Source organism: Cavia porcellus, unplaced genomic scaffold (assembly GCF_034190915.1).
Source record: "Cavia porcellus strain 051 isolate PalLab524CR breed Dunkin Hartley unplaced genomic scaffold, mCavPor4.1 scaffold_5, whole genome shotgun sequence".
NCBI lineage: Eukaryota > Metazoa > Chordata > Mammalia > Rodentia > Caviidae > Cavia > Cavia porcellus.
The window spans coordinates 81,980,575-81,998,013 of NW_026947488.1; the positions used below are offsets into that span (position 1 = coordinate 81,980,575).

General features: G+C 38.6%; 1 long non-coding RNA gene across 2 annotated transcripts in view; it reads right to left on the minus strand.

The window, feature by feature from the left end:
• Positions 1–607: 607 nt before the first annotated feature.
• LOC134476129 (uncharacterized) overlaps positions 608–17,439 on the minus strand; it is a 37,943-nt gene continuing 21,111 nt past the window's right edge. Inside the window, exons 1-2 of one of the 2 annotated variants that reach the window (XR_010047641.1) lie at positions 1,231–1,531; positions 608–818 (exon numbers count right to left, since the gene is read on the minus strand). This is a non-coding gene — a long non-coding RNA (uncharacterized LOC134476129). Of the gene's footprint in view, positions 819–1,230; positions 1,532–17,439 lie in introns of those variants that run through there. The other variant, XR_010047642.1, reaches the window with a different exon arrangement.

Sequence of the window (17,439 nt, forward strand, 5' to 3'; positions counted from 1 at the left end):
TATTTGTGGTAAGGCAGATGGGGGAGACTCAGCTACAGAGCTGGCACCAGTACTCAGGCCCTGACAACACATGGCAGGCAGAAACAGCGTTACCAGGATGTCAGGGCTTGTGACGGGAGCCAGAAATTGAGATTTTAAGTAAAATACAGGACATTATGTTTTGCAAGAGTTAGAATTTAAAAACATGTTTAAACTTCAATAGACAATCAAAAGTGTGTTTGGAGTCAGATTTTAGTTAGGAGTCCTGACACCATCATCTCCATGCCAGGCTACTCCAGGCTCAGTCCCCTCTTTGTGTTTAAAATTGCTTCTCAGCAGGAACAAGGAGCTTAGGATTTGCTTTTTTCAGGAAGTCCCATTGCACCTCTCATGTGTTTGAAAATCCAATATTGAAATATTCAGCTTCCTGCACGTCTCTTTCATTTCCCTCTCTACGTCTATCCATCTAAAAACAATTCTTTAAAAAGAGTGGAATTTGAACACATTCACCGACACAAATTATTTTTTCAAAAGAATCTTTGAAAGATACAGTGATTAAGGTAGTATTCAGTTCTTCCGACACTCATGCTTAACTTTTCATGTTCACATGACTCTGGTTTTGGAATCAAAACCCTTTCTGCACACTTGTGCTTTATTTGTGATTGGTCTTGTGCTAAAATGGCCTTGAGTGGCTTATTTTTCAACGTCCACAAAGACTTCGTTTTCTCTTACTTGCAGGTGTTCTCTGTCCTGCCTGGATCGCGTGAGCCAGTTACACGGAAGCTTCTGTTTGGATTTTTCCTTCTCCCTATTCTCAGAGCTGCTTCCTTTTCATCCAGCTGCAGACAAAGAAAAACATAAGTTGAGAGTCTAAGGGCTCCCTGTCTTTTGTGTTTAGTCAGAGAAAATATTTTCATTTTCTAATTGCTTTACTGCAGTGTCTTACCTCCTTAGGACCTAATTTATGCAAAATAAGTGGAATAAATCCTAATTAGTAGCCCTGGATTCCTAACTTCTCTTAGCAACGTCGCAGAAGAGGGCTCAGCTCTAAAAATGCTCCTCATTCTCTGCTTTCTAGAATGAATTTTAAAAAGATAAACACAGATAAACCAGCATCTCTAACACAATACATTTATTTAAAACACCAGTATCACGGGGGTGATTTGACTAATATTTAATCTTATTTAATCTTCATATAGTTGCCTCTAAAGAGTAAGCTGAGAAGCACCAGTGCTGACTGCTTGGACTTACCTTGTTCCTAGGGAATCTAAGTGATGTTTTCATCCTCATCTCTTGAAGTCAAAGCCTTTGTAGTTAGTAATGCTTAATATGACCTAATTTTCTGAGAATGAGGAAAGTGACAATTTATGGAGCCAGAGACAATAACAGCTAGCGTTCCCTTATTGCTTCCTACTTGCCAGCACTGTTCAAGTCACTTGCTCGTTTAGTACTATTACCATCCCATCCTTAGACGGCTCAGGAGAGGCAGGACAAGCATTACAATTTGTCCAAGGTCACAGAGGTAGTGGCAGACCACATTTTTGAACCCAGAGCTAAGATCTGCAGCCTTAATCAGCGGGCTGCCCTACTTCCTGTACGGAAACAAAGCAGGGACAGGAAGGCTAATGTTTTTTTCCCTTACAAGTTTGCCTTGAGTACCATTTGTTCTTTCTTTTGGCCCTTATTTTTCATTTGTAAATTCCAACAGTCTATTTTCCAGGGTGTTATGGAAACTCATTATTTAAATGTATTCGTAGTTCCTTGGAAGAAAGGCTCCATAAATATTACACAGCCATTTAAAAATATATGAACTGTATTCACCTAAATGTGATGGTTTTATGTCTCACTATAAATAAGTAAATGAGTGCTGATTTTTCTATCTGAGTCCTGAGGGCACAGAAGCTCCAAGTACCTTTTCTCCATCTTACAATCCAAGCTCCTGAGGTTTTAGGGCTGAACGTCAAACTCTGTACCAGGAGTGAGTCCCCTTAAAGCCCCACCAAGGTGGTCCCAACTTTTGATTCGAACCTCTACAGTGCTGTCACATGAAACATATACAGAAGCAAAAGAGTGAATATCTGATGATACACTCACACAGTAGCATACTATTCAGCAAGAAAAACAATGAATTACCTATATGCACCATCTGGATAAAACTCACGAACACTGATGTTGAAAAAAATAGGTACAAACTAATCTGTATTGTACCATTTTATTCATATAAAGTATAAGAACAGACCAGTCCTGGTGTCGTGGTGGACAGAATGTGTACAGACCCACGAAGCCACACAGGGAACTTGTGGAGTAAAGAAAATGTTTTATGTATCAAATTGGGTATAGTAGCTACATACACAAGTAAATATCATAAACTTGTACACTTATGACTAGTGCATTTCATGCATATTATACTTCAATTAAAAAAAAAAGAAGCAGCACATAGAAGACCGTTGAGCTGAAATATGTGCCAATAGCTTTGAGATCAGTGCTGAAGGTTGAAACCAGCTCACAACAGAGTTCCTGTGTCAAGCTAAGAGCTTTGTACTCAATTCTGTCAGCCCTGTGGCAGAGTAAATAAGTGACATGATCAGATTTGAGGGCTGAAAACTCAGTCAGCATCATGTTTCTGGGAGCTCTGGAGCTGTGGAAGGGGAGAGCAAGGAGACATGATACACTTAACTCTTCATCTGCAAATATTTTGTTTGAGGGCTGGGCATATAGCTCAGCAGTACAGGGCCTGCCTGATAAGCACGAAGTCCCAGGTTGGATTCCCAGTACAAAAAAAGTGGAGGGAGCACACTGCTGTAAATATGAAATATTCACTCATGAAGTGAGGTGGGCAGGAGGTAGCAGCATGCATTCACCCTCCTGCATGAGGCCTGCTGACCGTATTAACACAGCTTTTCACCACTGTGAGTTCTGAGAGCCTTAGAGCTACACAAGCAAGGAAGGCCTGCCTGGCTCTGTCCCTAGCTCAGGGCTCCTAGGTCCCCAGCCCCAGCCTCTGTCCTTGCTGCAGTTTTTTCCTAGCATTTGCAGGGTGCAGGAGGTAGTCACTGCTAGTCGCGCTGACCTAAATAACATGCAAGGGTCACAAGGTCATTTCCATGGGGACTGTGTGTAATTTGTATATTCTCACTCAGGCGTGCTGTCAGAATCCAAGCTATTTTCCATATTAAAATTAAATATTAAAAACCAAACTGAACATTGGTGATACTTAATATTACTGAATGACAGTTACAGGTCCATTTATTTTAGTATTTGTGTTGAATTTCTATTTGTTCAATAAATGTCTTTAACCTATGTTTATAGTATGTATACTTCTTTATGTATTTAAATACACACACAAAGGATAATGTTGTATCAGTAACCTGCACTTCTTTCTGGTATGGGCTTCTTCACATATTTTGCATTAAACATAATAAAATACCCATTTACAGACCATTCAGTAAATTAGAACAGTTAGATTTAAAATTATTTCACTTTATCAGATTAAGATTCTAATTTTAAAAATGAGTTGCACGCATGTATGTGCATGTGCACGTGTGTATGTGCAATGAACAAGAACTAAACAATTGAAAACAAGTTGCCTGAACTTTAACAGTTAAGATAACCTCTGCTCAATAAATATACGGTTGAAAGAAAAGATAAAGATTAGTCCAGGAAAACCCACTACTTTACAAATGGAGAAAGTGTGCTCCATCAAGGCTAAGGGATTTAAACAAGGTCTCATGGTTAACACAAATTCTTTACTGGGCTTCTCTTGACTTCCAAATGAAGCATATTTTTTAAATCTTAATGAAAATTTAACCTGCAAATTAGAAGAGAAAAAGATTTTTGGAAAAATAAGTATTGTTATAAAACAGTGGCCATTTGTGTGAGATTAAGCCAGCTAGGAGCTGTAAGACGTGACAAGGGGGTACCGGGGTGGGACGGATCACACCCCTACAAAGGAAGAAAACAAGCGGGCTAGGGCGGGGTCAGGATAGGGCGAAAGTCAGGCTTGTACATCAGACTTCCATTGATTCTGTGAATCAAGGATTGTAAGATTGATGGGAATGGGAGGAAAGTTGCAAAGCAACTTAGGTTTATATAGTAACTTTAAAAAAATTAATGCCAAAAAATCCATCGTGAACAAACTACAAAATTTTAAATAAAAACAGGATCTAACCTTCACATGACTCTGTCTCACATACCTCATTGTGATACTGGCCCTGGTTCCAATAAAACTATTTACAGAATAAACAACTAACACATGAACCATGGTGTGCCAATATCAGGTTTTAAAACTTTGCTGTAAATATATCTGGATTTTTTTTTGCATCCCTTTAAGTTGTGCGCCCAATATTAATGCCTCGTTTATTTTTATCCTGTCCTGCCCCTCATGTGGATTTGGCAAACAGAGCCTTCCTTTTAGGTTAGGTAACAAAGAAGTGTGAATATAAAACAAAATTATGCAAAATAAATAATATAAAACACAATGAAGTATACGTGTCTTATACTTCTATGTTCCTTTTATGTATAGCTGCCTTAGTTTCCATAAAGTACATTTTTAAAATTTGTTTATTTATTTTGTTTGTTTGAGTTGTTTTATTGGAAGCAACCTAAAGCTCAGTTCAGGCCCATCTTAAACTCACCATGAAATCAAGACAGGCCTTAAATTCATGGCAATCCTCCTCCCTCAGCCTCCCAAGTGCTGGAATTGCAGACATGCACCACCACCCCTGGTGTTAAAGTACATTTTTATAAGTGAGAGAGAAAATGGAAACCCTCATGTGGGATTGAGTGGATCAAAGTACAAAAATCTCCTTGATCAAAGGTTTGGGCAGCCAATCAGAAGCAAAGCAGTGGCACAAAACTAGAGGCCAAGCTAGGATTTTAACAAGTTCCACGTTACTTCAATGTCTAGTATCTGCTAACCTCACATTTTTGTGCTGTGTTTAAAGTTTGTGTCTTGGCCTGGGGATTTAGCTCAGCGGCATAAGCACCTGCCTGGCAAGCACAAGGTGATGAGTTTGATCCCTGGTACCACAAAAAAAAAAAGATTAAGGTCTGTGTCTCCTAAAGTGGCATGTTAAAATTACTTGGTAAGTTTTAAACATAAATCATGGTTTAAAAGCACTGGAATACCTCAATTCAAAGATCAGGTCAGAATTTCTTCAGGATATAAGTGGTTATTTGTCTAGTCTTGCAGCTCTTACATACTTGTTTCCCAAATAATCTCCAGTCTGAAAGAACACATCTGGAACATCGTATCTCCTGCAAGAATGTACAGTACAGTGATTCCTTGTTCCAGGACATTATATGCTTTAGTGAGTTATTAACAGACTTTGGATATTTCATTCTCCTACTAAGGTGTCAACTGAACTCATAATCAGTGCTTGAGTCACTACAGTTTTCTCCTAACTGAATTTGTACCTACTTAAAGATTTCCTGTTGTCCAGATCTGAGAATATCACCATTCATGGAGTCATCGTGAAAGTGGTTACAGCTGCCTTCAGACTCTGCAAATAGTTCTCAGGGTGGCTAATGTGATGTTTGTGCACATCTACCCCCAGGAAAACCAAACTCTTAACTTGGTTGTGCTGGAACTCTTTGGGATCATCTGCACAGCCATTTATTCTAGGACAAGTTCATTTCTTGTGATGAGAATTTAAACCATTTAGTATTATAGCTTTTGGACTTAGTTGCTGTTCTCTTGAGTAATTGTAGCCATGAAATATTTTTTCTATGACTCTGTGTTTGAAAAATGTTTCGTTTTATTTTATTGTTGATTCCTGACAATATGATAAGGATTCTTCCTTTTAATATTTTATCAGCTAAACTATTTGGTGTATCAAAAATAATTGATACGTCGTAAGTCATTAAAGAAGCAAAAATTAAGTCATAATGCATTTCCTGGAGCCAAAGAATACCCTTTACCTTTACTCTTGGAGGCCATTTGGGATACAAAATTAGAACAAAACTGAGACTTGTTGGCGCACATCTTTGTGTTTGGTTGCCAAGTACAAGAGGTGAAATAAGTCTCTGATAAATATCTTCAGGGGTACACACTCATGTTGGACAACCAAAAATTACCACCCTGTCTTGGAAAGAACATAGTGCTCCCTTCAGTAATTTAAAGACTCATTTTTCTCTTTATGGCTGCTCGCACATCCTGGGTAGATCAGTAGAATTAAGCACCAAAAGCTCCACAGGAGAGAACAAGCCCCAAGTGCTCCAGGACCAAGAATGGTCAGCATGTACCAAGGAGGTAAGAGTCCAGAGGTGAGCCCTGAAGAGCTAACCAGACTGGCAGGATGGGGCTACACGGATAAGCTGGCTAGTAGGACCCCCCAGGAGTTAAAGAATTCCAAGGCCACCTTATTTTATTAAAGGTTCTGGTACAGTAAGAAACACATGCTGAAAAAGTAGTGTAACTGAGGTACACTCTAAGTATTTACAACAATAAAAAATATAAATTGAACATATTTTTAATCCCACTAGTATATCTCTGGGGTTGTTTTACCTAGTGGATATTTTGTTCATAGATGATGCCTTCGGTGAATGCTAGGTAGGCCCAATCAAATGTTTCCTGGGATGTCGCTGCCTATGGGTCACCACTAACTCAGACTGGACCCTCCAGCAAGCAAGACCCATGCTGCCCTCAGAGCCTCCACCTTACTAGATCCCTTAAGAGTTCATGCCCCAAGCAGACCTTTAATAAGTATTTGCTGGTTACATAAATTTTTGTGGCTTCCTAAAATGTTCCCTCTGCCAAATTTGGCTACCCCTACAATACCCCATTTCTGAGTTCAAGCCAAACACCATGTTTTTTTATGAAGTCTGCCTATACCAATTATTGTACCTAATTTCCTCTGCATGCTCACAAGTCCTTCTGTACTTAGCACTAAAACCATGCACCATAGTTTGATACCTGTGTACTTCCAAATACTTCCTCCCCACCTTAGCCTGGGAAATTCAAGCTCTTTTGTCCATGAAAGTTATGCTCTCTCCTCTTTCTTCTCCCTCCTCTTCCTCCTTATCTTCCTTCCTCTTCTTTTCCTATCTCAGGTCTGTTTGTACAAACACTCATTGATGCCCTAAGGTTCACACAGGTTCTGTCTTCCCTTTGGCAAACAGAAACCCTACTATGGAGTACTTTAGTTCTCATCTGGAATGTTCCACAAAGGCCCATGTGTTAAAGGCTTGTTCCCCAGCTTTATACTGCTGCATTTTGGGAGATGGTAAAAACTTTAAAAAGAGGGGCTTGTTGGAGATTGTTAGGTCACTGGAAGCCTATCCTTGAAGGTGAATAGTGGGCCCTCAGCACCCTTAACCCTCTCTTTCACTTCGAGGCTGTAAGATGAACAGTTCTGTTCTACCACAACTGGCACCTCATGATAGGTCCAACACAAGAGACCCAATCAACATTGGGCTGAAACTTCTAAAACCATAAGCCAAAATAAAGCCTTTCTGTGGTGGCATGCACTTGTAATTCCAACAAGTAAGAGGTGGAGGCAAAGAATTACCTCAAGTTTAAGCTAGGCTGAACTATATAGTGAGCTCCTACCTAAAAAAATAAAAAATTTTCTCTTTATAAGTTGGTTGGTTATCTTGAGTATTTTTGTAGTGACACAAGGCTGACATATGAGGCATCATGGGGGCCTGGGTTCCATCGGGCCTGAGCCGGAACTGAATTGAAACTAGAGCTACAGCTTAGGCCTGGACTTTGGTTTGCATCTTGACCTTAGCCTTTGGTTGATAAAATCTAAGAACCTTAGCAGCATACCATAAGCATGCCTGCAGAGCCTGGTGGGGGCAGTGACATCGGCATGTGGTTGAGCTACAGGTTGACACCTTTTGGGATGTCGGGTTTAGCTTCCTTGAGCTTTACAAGGACCTTGATAGCCAAGCACACACACTCATGGCCTTGGTGCTGAAGGCCTGCATCTTTTCCAGACCTTTCTTGTGCTTTATGGAAAAAAAACTATGCTCTTTGGAAACTTGGACTCTCCCCAAGAAGATTTATAGCTTTGTGTCTGGGGTTTCTTCTTGTCATTTCTGTTCCCTTTGGGGGATGCCGAAGGTGTATGATGCAGTTCTTGGGCTTTACCATATCTATACCATAACCCAAGGCTCCCACTTACTCTTCGTTTGAATCAGTTGTGTAAGGCCTAGAATTTTCTGTGCTGTCATATAGAGCCCCAAAAGCCTAGCCCCTGCTCTTGCCAGACACGCCTCTCCCCGGTGGAAAAGGCTTCTGGTTATAACAAGGCTTATTTCCCCATAGCCTTTGCTAGTTCACTCTGAATACAACATCAGGTGACCCTTAGGCCATGCATATATATGAGTAATAAACTGCTATCAGTCTCATCTGTCCGATGAGCCATCTCATACTATTTAGGGCAGTGAGTCCTTCCTCCAACAATGAGGTCAGTTGGGTGTGGCCACACATGACTAATCACAGCACTTGGGAGATGGAGGCCGGAAAATAGCCATAGCCATGAGTTCGAGGCCAGCTTGGGTTACACAGTGAGTTTAAGGCAAGCCTGGAATACACAGTGGGAGTCTGTCTCGAACCACATCCCACCAAAATGAGGTGAATAAGAAATGATCAGAACAGGATCCTATACAGAGCTGTTACTTAACAAATTTGCTGTGCTTGTATTATCCTTATTCCTAACCAGTAAGGAAACCAAAGAAAAAAAGAAGTATTTACTAGATTTATTTTCCAAAAAAGAATCCTTTGGAATTATACAGCAACAATTGCCATTTATATAAATTGTATGTCAAGCAATCTTTTCTTTATTGCTCACCATACTGTAAAGCAACGAAAACAAAATTGCCTTAGGTAAATCTTTTTTATTTCTATAGTACTGATCTGACATTTTATATTGTAAATCCTAATCACTAATGGAGGTAAATTGTAACACTGCCCAAGTATAGAAACACGATTGTAGTGTTAGTCAATATTGAGTATGATTAAGATATTAAAAACTACTACTAAGAGTACTTGAGAACTGAGACTTTTCCCACACAAGAACTTACTTAATCTGTTTTATTGCCTCCGAGTATCTCATAGCTTGTAAGCAAAAATGGTAACACTTGAAGTCATTAAATATCAGATTCTTCCTAGAATCTTCGATGAGTATTAAATTTACTAGTGCTTCAGGGAGAGTTTCATTCACTTTCTCTGTTATTTTATCACTTAGTTTCCCAAGGTCTAGGGAGAAATGGGGCAGGGCATGTTTTCACTTCAGGGGTTCCTGCTTATCCTAAAGCAGAAAGCAGGTTGTCCAGTCTCCAAGTCACACTCATTTCTGGCAGGCCTCTTCTCCTCCCAGCACTGGGCCACTCTGTCTTCTGGTAAGTGCTGGTCGAAGTGGGACCAGAGTTCTGGGAGAGAAGTAGGATCAGGAAGGCTGATGAAAGCTCCGAGTGGCTTCTTTATCATTCCTTGACCCCACTGGGAACATAATAACTCATTTTTCTGCCTCAACCGCACAAAGACAGTTGCAGGAGACTGAAGTTAGTAGAAAATGATGATTAAATGATTCCAGAAAGCATTCCACTGAAAGCTACATGTAAGGGCCCTTCTCTGAACAACTGTCCTACACTTGGGTCAGACTGCACCCAGCACCCTGGCTATTAGCAGAGGCCAGGGTGTACGTCAGATGTCTCAGTACTGGGATGAAACCCTTCTCTACTCATCATGGCCAGGCTGGGACTGTATACTCTGAGCAGCCCTGGGGACTCTGCACACAGATGACTTGGCTGCTCACCCCTGGGACTTGAATTCCAAAACTGTGCTCTCCCTGTTTCTGTGGCTGAGGTTTCGGCTTTCAAAACAGCCACAAGAGGATGTGCCTACTTGCCCTCCCACAAAGCTGGAAATAAGTACAAAATAAAAAGAACTTTCCCTACCTAACACTAAAGGGAGGGGCGGGCAGGGTGCCAAGCCCTGAGGAGCAGCAGGAATGCTTCTTACAGGAAGAGAAAGGGGCTCAGTGGAAAGGGACTCCCCAGGGCGGCTACAGTTCTCAGTTTTCAAGTCCAAACTTTGCTCAGTGATTGCTGTCACTTGATGGGCCACAAAAAATAACAATGTTTGCACTCAGATAGATAGCTCTTTCTCAGTATTCAATATTTAAACTTCTCAGTTTTATTTAAAAAGTTTAAGAAAATAAGCAAAGAGGAAAAATATTTTCCATACTTATGCATATAAACATGTATGTTTTTAAACCAGAATACACCATAGTTGTGTAATCTGTTTACTAAATAAATTTAAGAGCCAGGGGCAGTGACATGTACTTCTAAATCACAGCTACTTGGGGTTTACAAAGCCCACAAGTTCAAGGCCAGCTAGTTACTATAGTGAGCCCTCATCTGAAAAAAAAGTGTTTTTTATTGAGATAGAAAATGTAACACTAAATTTACTGGCACTAATCGTTTTGCACAGTCTAGTAATATTAAGTACATTTACACTGCTGTACAGCAGATCGTTAGAAATTTTGCATCTTCTAAAGCTGAAATACTGCGCCCTGCTTTCTCCCCCCACCCCCCAGCCATGTTTCAACTTTCAGTTTCTACGATTTTTACCAGTTTAGGTACTTCACATAAATGCAGTCATATAGTGTTTGTCTGTTTCAACTTGTTCTCTTAATGTACTGTCCTTAAGATTTATTCATTTTGTAGCTGGAAGGATTTTGCCCCAGACGTGACACTGTAGCTGGGGGGAGCCTGGGAGGCGGAACCAAGGGGCTCTATCTTGAGATCACCTTTCCTGCCTCTAGGCAATTTACCTGTGGCACTAAATGAATACCAATGGGCTACCTGTGCATCACTAATGCCCCTCAGGCACCACCCCAAACCTAAGCTACATGTATGCCCCCACACCACGTGTCTGGGGGAGAGAATGCCAGACCCCGGAGGGTTATGGGCCTCTCCCCACATTCTTAAAATAAAGGCCACTTTTATTTCATACTTATCTTTTTAGCCACGCCAAAAATTCTATCAGTAGCATGTAACAATATTTCATTATCTTTAAGGCAGCATGATATTGCCTTCTATAACACATTTTCTTTACCCATTAATCTTTCAATTAATAATGGCCAATTGGGCTGCTTTCACCTCTTAGTTATTATGAGTAATTACAATCAGTACACAAATATTCTCTCTGAGATCCTAATTTACGTTCTTTTAAATTTACGCCCAGAAGTAAGATTCCTGGATCATATAGAAGTTCTGCTTCTCATTTTTTTTTTAAGGAATTCTCATCTTGTTTTCCGTGATAACCACACACAATTCCTTTCACGGTGATAAGAAAGTACAATTGAGTCAGGCATGGTGGGACATGCATGTAATCCTAGCAGTCGGGAGGCTGAGGCAGGAAGATTGCATGTTCAGGTCAGTTTGGGCTATAAAAGTTCAAGGCCAGCCTGAACTACATAATACAACCCTGTCTCAAAAAATATAAAGAAAGAAACAAAGAAAAAAGAAAACACAATTGAAAGTCAGGAAATATGAGTCTTAATTGTATCTTTGGATTTGTCTTAAGAGAGCACAGTGTAATGGATATGGGAAGGATTGTGTCTCCCAGAATTCATTAGTTGGAGGTCAAACCCTTAGTACCTAATAATGTGACCATATTTAGAGATAAGGACTTTGCAGAAGTGATTTAAATTTAAAAGAGGCCATTAGGTTGAGCCCAACTCTAATTCAATTGCTGTGGTTGTAGAAAAGGACAATTGAGCCGGGCATGGTGGTGCATTCCTGTAATCCTAGCACCTGGGAAGCTGAGGCAGGAGGATCATCATGAGTTCAGGGCCATTCTTGGCTACATAGTGAGCTCAAGGCCAGCCTGGACTACATGGTGAGACACTGTCTCAAACAACAATGAAAAGATAATTTGGATGCACAGAGACTCCACTACTGTGGTGGTGAACCTATGGCTCAAGTGCCAGAGCAGACCGTTTGTACCATCAAAAACTCTAACTTGTTCACCATCACTGCCCTAGAAACTTGGGTAACAGAGAAAGGCCATGTCAGAAAGGCTACTCATATGGCAAGGTGAGAGGCCACAGAAGAAACACACCTGCTGACACCTTGTCCTTGGACTTTCAGGCTTTAAGACCTTGAGAAAATAAGCCTTTGCTATTTAAGCCAATCACTCAGTGGCATTTTGTTATGGCAGTCTTGCAAACTACTACAGCAACACCAAGTTGTATGTGTGTGCTCTATGGGGTACAACAGTATATTTATATGCATTATATCTACATGATTCTTAAATCTTAAATGTGGTTTATATTCATGAAGTTGCACTATAAAGAATGTATGGGGCTGGGGATTTAGCTCAGTGGCATAAGTGCCTGCCTTGTAAACACATGGTCATGAATTTGATCCCTGGTACAAAAAAAAAGAAAAAATGAAAAAAAAGAATGCTTAATTTTATAAGCATATACAGCTAGGCATCCCAAGTTCAGAAAGATGTCAGTATTATAGATTCAGTGGACTCATGTATAAGCATCCAAATCATGTTTCTGTCTTTCTGCTTTGTGCACCAGTGTGGCTTTCACTTAAGCCTAGGTCTTGAGATCAATTGCTACCACAAGTGACAAGGACAAGATCCTTTCTTACAACTGGAAGAGAAAAGGAAATAAGGCCACACCCTTTCTACTCATACTTCATTGGCCAAATGGCTCAGACCTGTCCATTCCTAACTCATTAACTTAAAATTCTAGGTGCTAGGAAAGGCTGGAAGTGAAAGTCTGGCTGGAAAGGACAGGGTGTAATGAATGTAGGGTGAGTGAATGAAGGAACAAGTCAGAGACCCCTTGGCAGGCTGTTGAGGAAGCACAAGGCATCAGGGTTACTACCTGGGTCCAGGCAGACAGGGCGGTAAGACCATCTGTCTGGAACAAAGGAAGCCAGCCACTTTTATAGGAATTGAAGAAGGTAAGGGGCATTAGGTAAGAAGATTTTAATAACATCTGTGGGCAAAGGTCTCTGGCAGTCTTGCACCTTAGCGGACCTCCACGTTTCCAGGAACCCACAAAATTTTTTGTCCTATCTTATCTCTTTTATGACATCCTGCATTTGCTGATGACACCTGTGGTGCTGACCTGAGTTTCTGGCTGAGAATAATGTCCCTGCTGGCAAGCAGGTTGAGGGTTAAGAGAGTCAGAATCAGGTCCAGTTTGAACCTTATAAGTGGCACTGAAGGATGTCCACTAAAGCTAGCTATAAATCATTTAATGGTTTACTTGGAAAAGCAAGACCATAATCTATAAATACATTTCAAATATAAAAATGCTTTTTGAATACTAAATTTAACAATTATGGTATTGGATGTAACTATATATTTTGTAAACATTTAACTAAATATTTAATTATTTTTTAATATCACTTTTCTTCCAGGTCACAAATATTCAGCCTCTGCAAAGCTCATAGACTGAAGACATTGTGTGCAATGAATGAAAAGACCCCAGAGGCAAGACTGGAATTTGATGGTAGTTAAGAAAATCCACAATTTGATAGACTATTGTGTTCATTGCCAGAAGAAAACTATGTTTATAGGAGAAACAAAGTGCCATTGGAGGCTACATCCAAAGAAGAAAATAAAAATAGTAACGATTTTCATGGTGTATTCAGCACCACCCAGGGAAATACATTTTGACAAAGAAAATCATAGAAATTGCAGGTAAACATTATTAGAAATCCCTTTTTCTTACTTACCACTATATGCACTAATGTGTCTGACATAAAACAAAAACCAAAAGCAACCACAGCAATAATATAACAGCAAAACCACAAAGAACTGTATTTTCTTTTTTCTCTTGCATACTAGGATGTCACTCAACAATGAGATACAAGGGAAAATCTAATAAAGCTGTCACACAACTTTGCTATCCTAGTATAGAAATCCCTCTACTTCCCTATCATTTTTTTTTCTCCATATCTGGAATACAGATTTATGGCTGGAGGTAAAGTAGCCATTTTATATCTACAAAATGATACTGAATAGAAAATCCCCACACTATTCTTGGTAACCAGTAAAGAACCTACAGCTGATGGTGCTACTTCAATCCAGTGCTGCCGGTCTTTGGATAAGAAGGAAATAGAAGGCCTGCTGGGTTGGGTTACATGCGGTGGTTTCTGCTGCACGTGCAGCTGAGTAGGATCCCGGAGGAATGCAGAAAGCCTCACTGATGCGGCAGGTCTTCCTTGGGCCTAATAATGAGTCGCACTTAAACATGAATTGGGATGAACAAAAGTACTCAAGTCTGAGGAAACGACAGCAGAAAGGTGCAGGATGAGTAGCATTTCTATTTTCTTGGAAATCTGAATCATTTCTTCATGAGCAAACGAGAGGAACTGAGGCTAAAAGGCTAGATTGAGAATAGATTTTAAAGCATCCTAACTCAGTGAAGATGTAATATGTGCCAAATGAGTAACTTTAAATTTTTTAGTAACAACACCATAAAGATTTTAACAAATAAGATTAATTTTAATAATACATTTCATTTAACCTAAATATAGATATTTATACATGTAATCAATTATAATTATTTTTTCATTTTATACAAATTATTTTTTCAGACTTTATTTGGTGTGTACTATGTACTCTAACTAAAGATTGTTCAAGTAGCCACATGAGGCCAGCCACAGTGGTTTACAGCCTTAAATTTCATACTCAAAAGTTTTGAATTTAAACTACAGAAGTGTAAACAGAATCATAATTTAATTTGTAATAAAATTTCTAACATTCTAGACATTAATGATATTGTATAATATTTCTAAATATTATGGGTTTTGTAAAATAGTGCTACTATGCAAGATGATATACTTCTGTGGAATAGTTACCAGAATGATCTAGACCCTAATGTCAGGGATACCCATTGAGTTTTCTTAACATTAAGTTGCTTTTTTTCCTCACGATAACATTTTATAGAAAAAGACAAAAGCCAATAAGAAAGAAAAGATTAGTAACCACAGATAACTATGACCAACTTGCTAGCTAATTGTCTTCTGGAATGTTTTCTTATGTTTTATATAGTTGAAATTATACTTTTTATACTATTTTTTATTCTTAACATTATTTTATAAATATTTTTCTCCTATTAAAAATTCTTCAAAAATGCCAGTCAAGGACCATGTTAAACTATCTCTTCATATGAAACAAATGTATTTGTTGTAATTACCTTAACACAGACTTAACCTGTTCCAAATTTACTATTAAAAATAATTTGTAGGCCAGGTTTAAGCTTAGTGGTGTAAGCACCTGCCTGGCAAATGCAAAGTCATTAATTGAGTCCCTGGTACCAAAATAATCATAATAATAATAATAATAAAAATAATTTGTACTAACCATCTTATTTTACTTTCTTTAAAGTAAAATAATAATAATAATAATAATAATAATAATAAAAATAATTTGTACTAACCATCTTATTTTACTTTCTTTACTTTACTTTATTTTATTTTATTATGAGAGATTTCCAGAGGTAAAATTACTGTGAAAAGAGGTATGAGTGCTTCTTAAAAATCTTGATGTAGACTTGCCAAACAGCTTCTTTGGAAGGTTTGAACCAATGTGTGCTCAGCAAAATTGTGTGAGCATTCATAAAAGTCCAGTGTAACCAGTATTCTACAATAACCTTTGTAAGAAGGCATTGGAAAGGGAAATAAAGGTGCTAATTTATGTGGAAAGTGTATCTCAGTGGGCTTTAATTTCTATTGGTAGCTTGCTACTCAGAATGAACATTGTTTTCCTTTGTCATTTAACAACTGTTTCTCATCATTTTTATGCATGAGATATGCTTATATGTTAACATTAAAACATTTTGCATATTCATAGTGCATTATGCATTATAACATTATATATTAAAATGTGTTTATATATTAACAGTAAGAATAACTTGTCATGCTTATATTAAAATTTTTTCCAGCTTACTTTTAATTTTATTCTTTTCTAAAAGTCTGATTTATTGTGGTACTTCTCTTTTCTTTTCTTTCTTTCTTTTTTTTTTTTTTTCTTTTTCATTTTCATCGATACCAGGGATCAAACTCACGACCGCCTGCTTGCAAGGCAGGCGCTTATGGGGCTGAGCTAAATCCCCAGCCTATTGTGGTACTTCTATATAACATAAAATTTTCCCTTTTTAGTACAAAGTTTTATGAATTTTCATAAATTCAATAAATCAGATAATGAATAAATACCAAAATACAATATCCCATCACCTCCAAAAATTTTCCCGAGTCATTTCAGAATCAATCCCTCTCCTGCTTCCAGACTCTGGAAACAATGGCTCTATCTTCTGCAGTTTCATCTTTTCTGAAACATTATATAAATGGAATCTTACAGAATGTAGCTCTTTGGGGCCAGGGATTTAGCTCAGTGATGTAAGCAGCAGACTGGCAAGCACTAGGTCATGAGTTTGATCCCTGGTACCAAATAATAATAACAATAATAAAGCATGTAGCTTTTTGATTTTGGCTTTTTTTTCAATGAGAGTAAACCACTTGCGAGAGTCATGTATTTTATTGTGTATATCAGTACTGTGTTTCTTTTTTATTGTGGAATAGTGATCTGTTATATGGAAACTTACTTTTTATCTTCTTACCGGTAAAAGGACATTTTGAGTAGTTTATAATTTTTATCAATGATGAAGCCATTACAAATAGTCACATACGTATTCAAACGTAAATTTTTATTTCCCTTGTGTAAATACCTAGAAGTGCTACAGTTTGGATCTCAAAAGCCTGTGTATTAAGCCATGGTCCAGAAAAATGCTCTGGAGATACCCTGAGTTCTTTAAAAACTGAGGTTTAGTGGAAAGCTTTAGGTCACTGGATGCATGCTCTTGAAGGGAACTTTGGGACCTTGGTCTCTTCCTCACTCTCTTGTTTTCTGGACATGGGATAAGTGGTTTTGCTCTGTCACAATGTCCCACCATAACATGGTGCTTTACTGCAGGCCTCGAAGCAATGAGGGCTATTGATTATGGAATGGAATCTCCACAACTGTGTTCCAAAATAAAACTTTTCTTTTCATAGGTTAGTTATTTCAAGTGTTTTATTATAGTCATGAAAGAGCTGGCTGACACAGTGGGTGGTATGGTAAGCATATATTTAACTTCTTCTGAAACTGTCTGATTATTTTCCAAAATGCTTACACCATTTGCATTCTCATCAGGATTCTATGAAAGTGTTAGTCGCTCTACATATTTGCTGGCACTTGGTGGGGTTGCTGTTGTTTTTGTTTTTTTAGATTATGTTTGGGTTTTTAGTTTTTTATATTTTTCTTTTTAGCTATTCTAACAGTTATAAATCAATTACTTGGGGGCTAGGGGTTAGCTCTTGCCTCACATGTATAAGGCCCTGGATTCGATCCCCAGTACCACACATACACACAAAGTCACTTACTATAAATTTAATTTACATTTTGCTGAGAACGCAAAAACAAGCAACAATACCTAAAGG